Below are 7001 nucleotides of genomic sequence, written 5' to 3'. Positions count from 1 at the left end.
ATGTATGTATAATGTAACATATTGAATATTAATTTTTTAAGTATATATTGAATAATGCAAGTATATATTGAATGTTTTACTTAAGTATTTCCTACGTAATCACTTTATTGTTAGATTAGTATCAATATCAGTATTATTTTTTTAGAAAAGTTATAAACTTATTCTTATCATGCCTCCACTTTATTTACTAATATTTTTTAAAACTGCTTTTCTTTTGAACAGTAAATACTGATTTATACTTGTTCTATCTATGAGACCTGTTAAATCGAAACGTCTTGGACCATAATTCCTCATTCTGCCAATATTTGAGTAATTATTATTGCTTAAGTGCTAATAACTCTTATAAATACAAAAAGATGTTTTTAGTGAGGCGTCTTGTTGTAGTATTTGTCTTTGCATTTATAATAACTGAAGTAAACAACAGTTAAGAAAATAAGTGCAAGACTGAGTAGACATTCTTATTCTTAACTTCTTAAGTCTTAAGTCATATTTATTTACTTTATGCACAAAAGCGTTCCGAATTCTTTTGGCGACCTGGTTTATGTCTTCTGCAGCCGCACATGTTTACACAGTAAATTAAATTATTTTGCTTCATTGTGCAAACAAAATTTATTTAATCTTTCTGCAGCAAAAGTAGTCAGAGGCGCCTTTTAGCCTGAAACTTACATAAAAGCCTGCAAAACGGTATTACATTCTTTGCTTTAGTAAATGAGACAGTATTTGTCACGTAAAAGTTTTTAATTTTTGTGGTTTACAAAATCTTTTTTTTCGCAGTTTACCAATACTTAATTTATCATCATTACCGGTCAATTAATTTTCTGCTGTTGATGTAGCCGTTGACTTCTGCCTGCTGTTGCGATTGTTAATGAATGCGAAGGTTTTACTTTCGTAAAATGTGAAAAATATTAAATAATTTAAATACTTTACGTTTTGCATACCGCATTTAAATTTATGAAGTTTTTTAAATAAACCGCGAAGGTCGTTACAAGCGCAAATTGTTGCAGGAAAAAGTTGTGGCAGCGCCAAAATGTCTTTGTACTCTTATTGCGAAGAAAACCCGTAGAGATGAAATCTTTGCGATACACAAGAATTCACACAAACATAACAAATTGCAAAAGCCAATGTGTTGAAATAAAAAAGAGAAAAAAAATGGGAACATAAAAGTATTGGCAACTTTTCTACGGCAGTTTGGCGTCTACAACGTCTATGTCCACGTCTATGACATGGCAAGAGATGTGTCTATCCGTATGCAGGCGTACTAAAAGCAAGAACTCTACAGTCTCAAAGAATTATTAAGCAATGCATGACAGCGAAACTCAGTTTGTCTACACGGAAATGCACACCTACACGAATACAAACAAATACTATACACAAGGCACGTACGCATTAGCAACCATAGAGAATAGAGTTCTGCAATGAACGAAATATGGAGTTTGGAGTCTGCAAAGAATTTGTTATTGGAGGTGGTCTGGAATGTGGCAGTAAAACAGGAAAAAATTGCAAAAAGGTGAAGAAGAAATAAACTTTTTTTTGTGGTTGATGCGATTATGAAATGTTGCAGACTTGCTCCGCTTGAAAGAGTGTCAAGTTGCAGTTGCAGGATTTCGGAAAAGTAGGAAAAATTATATTCATATTGTATGCAACGAAATGCAGTTGAATGCTGTAGCAATGTCCAGTGGATGGTTAATAGTTAATGGTTTGTCAATGAGTGGAAAATGAGGTATTGATGTAAGTTGGCTATGACATAATCAGCACTGTAGGAAAGCAGTGAGTAATTTATGACCAACGGAGAACGAAGTATTGAAGCATCGATTGCATAATAATGCAATAATAAAATATTAAAAACCTAGCAATGGCATAGAGTAAAAAATTCTAAGATTTTAATACGCAAAATGATTTGTACTTGTAGTTATAAATAATGCACAGCCATAACTCTTGTTTTTAAAGAATATTGAAGACATTTATTATTTTTATTTTTTTCTTTAAACAACAAAAAAAAAAATAACTCAAACTAGAAAATAGTTTCTGTTGTTGCAGCCTCTGTAGTTCTCCCGTTTCTATAGAGCCATGCTTAGTTTGGCACCGGTCTTGCGAACGGTGAGACTCCAAATTGACTTGTGAGTAGAACTTTGTCGTCGATGACTTGTGACGTTCTAATGTAAGCTTAACCGCAAATATAAAAAGACGTAGTTTTTAAATTTTGAATGAGTTATTTTCGTATTAAAAATTCACATCATTGTATATTGGATTTTCGCTCTGATAGTTTTTATTTAATGTACAAATTGCGCTATCATACATCTATAAATAGTAGTTAATAAGAAAACGTTTGGACTATTTAGTTCAATTAAGACAACGCCAAACTTCGTTATAGTGCACATTGTTTAACTGTTTGACTTTGATAAATCTTGCATTATCTATCTAGCAGATAGTACGTTATACATTTCTGCATCAAAAGATACTTTAAATAGTGCAGTATTTACTACTCTTCTTGCTATTTAACGAAACCCGTTCGAGCACAAACAAATGCCGCTTTTTGCAATCTGTAATTTATAATTTGTTGCTGTTAATTTTGACAGTTAGTTCGACAGCTGCAGTTTTAGGCATCATTAAACTTTGCCTCACACCTTATATATTCTCTCCTAACCTTTTATAAAAAGCCATTCTAATGAATGTTTGATGCATCTATCCGCGCCACGTACCACAGAAACAGAGATTTTATCACACAACGCGATAATGAATTTATTTTATTGTTAAATATCAGTCACCAGGTTTTTTTTTAATTTCAAAATTCCAACGAAGTGATTAATTAACAAAAATAAATTCACTTTATTGTTTAATTAACAACGAAAAATTGCAGTTATCTGTTTTAAATTAGAAAAGATTTAAGAGTGTATTGTATTTAATAAGTTGAATAATAAACGAAGTCTTATATCATCTGAAAAAAAAAAAAAAATAAATAAATAATTAATTCACAATTAAATTAATAGCCATCAACAAAAACGTTTAAGTAATTTCTCTATATCAATATGTCAGTATGTATCCCCTCAATAAACAATTTTTAATTATGACTTATAAAAATTATTTATTTTTTAATTTCTCATCATATAATTCTGTTTTGATTTCTTTCAGAAATATTACTTTTTCTTTTTTATTTTTATCTTTATCTTTTTTATATTTTCGAAATACTTAAGACAAGACTGTTTTTTTTAAGAATATAAGCTATTGACCCAAATTTTTCACTTCACTCGTTCTAGACAATTTTCGTATAAACTCATTTATTTTATACTGAAAGACAGTGCAATATATAAATTTTATAAGCGAATCAAAATAAATTTAAAATATATCAAAATTATTTTTTAAAAATTCGTTTAAATTAATTTTTTAGCATTTTTTTCTGGGACGCGTTGCTGTGATATGTGAAGTGTTGTTGTTGTGATGGAAATACTCATAATTTTTTTCGCAAATGCTTTTTTGTTTGCCAATTAAAATGCATTGAGCTGTTAAGAAATATGCAACCAAGCTCACTGTCATGTCACATCTATGAGCAGCAGCATCCATTTCAGTGCTAATTTATGACAAACGCGCTATAGCTTGGGTGGGCGCTTCTTTGTGATACCGCGACCGCAGTCGCTAAATATGCAATTAGATTGCACTCGGTTTAGTTGTCAATGTTGCCATGTTGCCCATTTGCCTTAATGGGTGCTTTAATTGTTGATAGTCTTTCTTCATTACAGTGGACACAACATCATATTCCTAGTATCACATCCCTAGCTATTCTGGCATACCATAGTTTAACGGTATCAATTTATTTAAATTTATATACGATTAAATTTGCATCTTTTGTGTTGGAATGCACATTGTGTCATTTTTTTGTAGTGAGTCTAAGTTGAAGGTCGGCTAGCGCTTGACGTATTTTACGTTCCGAAGGCGTTGCTAACGTTTTTATACTTTTAAATGATGCATTATGTGCAATGTGTGCAATATGTAAAATATATGAAATATGCTGCCACTTATCTTAGGGTGCTAAAATTGAGTATTTTTATATTAACGAATCTTTAATGATGTTAAAGCATTTTAATAGAAAGTATTTTATATTAATAACAAACGCAAACATAGTTAGTAAACGTTTGTGGTCTCGAAAACATATATATTTACTTGTAGTTACTGCAATAGTTCTACAAATGTATAAGTTATGATTATCAATGATCTATTAAGCCTTAACTGAACTATATTTCTAAACAAATTGAAGACGTATACTTCTTTCATTCGGAAACCGATAAACACAGTACGCTTCGTGATCAAATTGTATTAATTCTTGTGGAGTAGTTTTGTTGTTGGCTGTCACTTTAGTGACTTTGTTAGAATTAAGTTGTATGTAGCGATATCAACATATGTATAGAATATCTTCCAGCCGATATTAACTTAATTTTATTCTGTTAATTCTGTTTTTGCGATACGCTGGACATATATAGTAATCATGTTAGTTTCTTTACTCTCCTTATCACAGGTTATAATCTGTTGTTATAGATGATTTTATCTTTTAAAATTACTAGCACATTGAATAGCTTGTCTTAATATTATACCTGAGTGTATATAATACACCAATAGTTCTAATGAATAATTGAAACCTTAAATCTACACTTTGTAAATAAAATGTTATATCTTTACAGTCTACAGTTGTATTTAATTTTAAAATTTTGAACATTTTTTGGAGTTTTTACTGTTCCAGTCCAATTGAACAGTTTTTATTTAATTGTCACTCTGATATATTTTCACTTCTTCTTCAAAAACTCGTCTTTGTATTTCTTAATACGGTCTTCATTAATCCTATCATTTCTTTTTTTGCTTTTAAACGTAACTTACTTTACGTGCATTCATTAATATAGTCAACTTGTTGCAATTAACCCAGAATCTATCTTTCTTTTCATTTCATTAGTTGCATTATTTGTATCACATGTTGATAGAGCAGTTAAACATGTTGCACAGGTATCTGAATGAAATTGAACAAGAAACAAAACCGAAAGAAATTGTATTTTAATAATTAGATAAAATAAATTAATCATTAGAGAATCAAAAATAAAACAGTGGGTTTGAATGGCAGTGAGCGTTGTAACAACTTTTTTTTCAATTTCTGTATTAGCAGGTGACTTGTTGCTTGTTCACTTTTTGTAGCCAGCTAGCAACATGTTATCCTCTTTAAAGTGACATAAAGTCATAAATCATGATATAAAAAACAAACAGAAGAAAAATCTCTTTAATGCTTGTAGTTTTCTTTTAGCAAAGTAATAAATTTCTGTGATATAATTAATAAAAAAAAAGTTGCAAATACAGTGCAAAGAATTTTGTCTTTTTAAGTAAAAACTACATAAATCGGGCAAGGAAACGAAAAAATCATTAAAAACTCAGTTAGCCTTTAAATGTTTGTAAACATGTTTCTAATTCAAAACTAACAATGTTTCCCATCTTGTTGTCAACATAATCTTCGCCAATCTAATCATCTGCTTTAATATTGCTTATAATATACTCGCAGTTTTACTTGGACTTGGACTCGGACTCTGACTCGGACTCGGAGTCAGACTCGCATTTGTGATTGTCCATTTCTTTAGTTGTGTTTATTTGCAAAGTGATCATTATAAATTACAGTTATTTCGCTCTCTATTTTTTTAACTCGGGTATTTTACAAAATGATGATTATGTTTGGTTTGTTTTTATTAGAAACGCTTCGTGGCTTCATAGATACTCCGTATTGTTTTAGCAATAGTTTTCTTATGGCTCGTGTGTGTTGTTATTAATCACCTGGTTGCATGTAAAACGATTATTTTTTTTAATGTTGATTTACTCGTACTCACACTTGTATTTATTTAAAAGTGTAGTATAATTTTTATTTGCACGTACAATGTCTGTCTCTCTGTTTGTTTGTTCTTGCGGTATTTGCGTTATTTGCGCTATTTGCAATACAATAATTGGACTTAACGTTTACTTACAGCTCAAATACAAATTCCATGCCATAAATTGCGATATATGGCAAGCAAATGCAATTGCATGCTACACTTTTTATTGTATTTAATTTGATTTTTAGCACGAAATTAGGTTAAATTGCGATTAGAGTGCTTATGCAAAAATATGTGCCAGTCTTGATTTGTACACAATTTTTGTGGAATAATGTTTTGTCCAAACGTTAGATTTATGGCATTTAACATCCATATAGAATATTGAAATACCTAATGCAAAAAAATCATAAATAACTCTTTTGAAGAAATTGTTAAGAGATTTTTTTTGCTTGTATAGAATTATGTTTTATTTATATATATATGTAAATACAATATATCCAATGATTCCCACATAACTCTATCCAAATTTTTAAAATTTATATAAAGTTACTTTTGTGTCTTATGTTATAAGTTTAAACTTTTTTACATTCATTGTATACATTCGGTAAATACTGAAATTAATTATTCAAACAGTTTATTACCCATAGATATTTAAAGTGTCCTTTGAGATTGACCAGGTGGTAGTTATTATAATTTTTTTTGATTCTTATAAAATAAGGAAAAGAAATGTTATTGGAGTAAACTTCAGAAACATACGCATATATGGTAATTTAAATAAGACCATAACACTTGTTAAGTTGCCCCTCTTGTTCGCTTTGATAAGAAGACTTAGGTTTGTTGGGTGAAGAGCATATTATCCACTTCCCAGTTCCAAAATTAAATAACACACTATTTTATTTAAAATTTAGAACAAATTTTGTCCTCTATGGGAGAACTTGCTGGATCTTTTTAAAGTAACTTTCGATAATTTATCCGTATGTAGGTGGCCAACCCCAGTGGTGATAAATCGCAATTTTTTTTATCAAATATCAAATCAAATATATTCTGAATGGCCGTATCGATGTCCAAAAAAGAAAAAAAATTGTAATAATCTGTCTGTAGCTATCAGAATTGACAGAACCATACAGTGCATTATGTGAATGGAACTGTCTTTCTGCAATTACTTGTGAG

The sequence above is a fragment of the Teleopsis dalmanni genome, chromosome 2 (genome assembly GCF_002237135.1).
Source record: "Teleopsis dalmanni isolate 2A chromosome 2, ASM223713v2, whole genome shotgun sequence".
NCBI lineage: Eukaryota > Metazoa > Arthropoda > Insecta > Diptera > Diopsidae > Teleopsis > Teleopsis dalmanni.
Note: the sequence above shows the minus strand (reverse complement) of the source record.